This window comes from Condylura cristata, unplaced genomic scaffold (assembly GCF_000260355.1).
Source record: "Condylura cristata isolate star-nosed mole 26May11 unplaced genomic scaffold, ConCri1.0 scaffold00024, whole genome shotgun sequence".
In the NCBI taxonomy this organism is placed as follows: domain Eukaryota; kingdom Metazoa; phylum Chordata; class Mammalia; order Eulipotyphla; family Talpidae; genus Condylura; species Condylura cristata.
This window is the reverse complement of record NW_004567125.1, coordinates 6,377,382-6,378,288: the sequence shown is the minus strand read 5'-3', so window position 1 is coordinate 6,378,288 and position 907 is coordinate 6,377,382.

The window sequence follows — 907 nt, the reverse complement described above, 5'->3', positions numbered from 1 at the left end:
AGGCAGATCGACAAAGTACACTGCTGAGGGGAGCAGCGGGCGGGTCAGGAGAGGTCTGCCACGCCATGTGGATCTCCTCCTGGGTAGGCGGGGATCGAACTCATGCGGAAGTGGCTTAAGCTTCTTTGTGCTGTGCTTTAACCCGCTGCCACCAGGGAGGGCCCCAGAATCCTATTTTTTTAAAGATGTATTTATTTATGCATACAAGAACCAGGGTATAGGCCAGAAACAGAGTGAGGAGCACAACAGGCAGATCTACTGAAATACACTGCTGAGGGGAGCAGCAGGTGAGACAGGAGAGGTCTGCTGTGCCATGTGGGTCAGCTCCCTGGCCAGGGATTACAACAGGTAGATCTACTGAAATACACTGCTGAGGGGAGCAGCAGGTGAGACAGGAGAGGTCTGCTGTGCCATGTGGGTCAGCTCCCTGGCCAGGGATTACACCGTGCAGCAGTAGCTGCAGAGAGCTTCATCCTGTTGGGTTCTAACTCCTTGCACTACTAGGGAGGCCTCTAGACTCATATTGAACTTGCAGATCATTTAAAAATACTGTATGTTTTAGTTAATTTCATTGATTTTTATTATTAAAAAAAAATGTTCAATGTGTTTCATGTCTGGCCAGTGAGCGCTCCTTCATATGATTCCTCTGTTGTTTTGGAATTAGCGTCGTAGTCTTGGAAAATATCTTTATTTTTTCTGGTAAATCAAGATGTTCAGGCTCATCCTGAACATTTTGTGTCCTAGACTTGGAATTAGCTATTTCTACAAGGAGCCCTGTGTTATCTTAGTGTGGAGAATGGATTTAGAGCACAAGTGTACTATGTCCCTTGATCTTTAAAAGAACCTTGCGAAATATTACTGTCCCAGTTTCCCAGATGGGGAAACAGTTTAACTTCTTTCCCAAGGT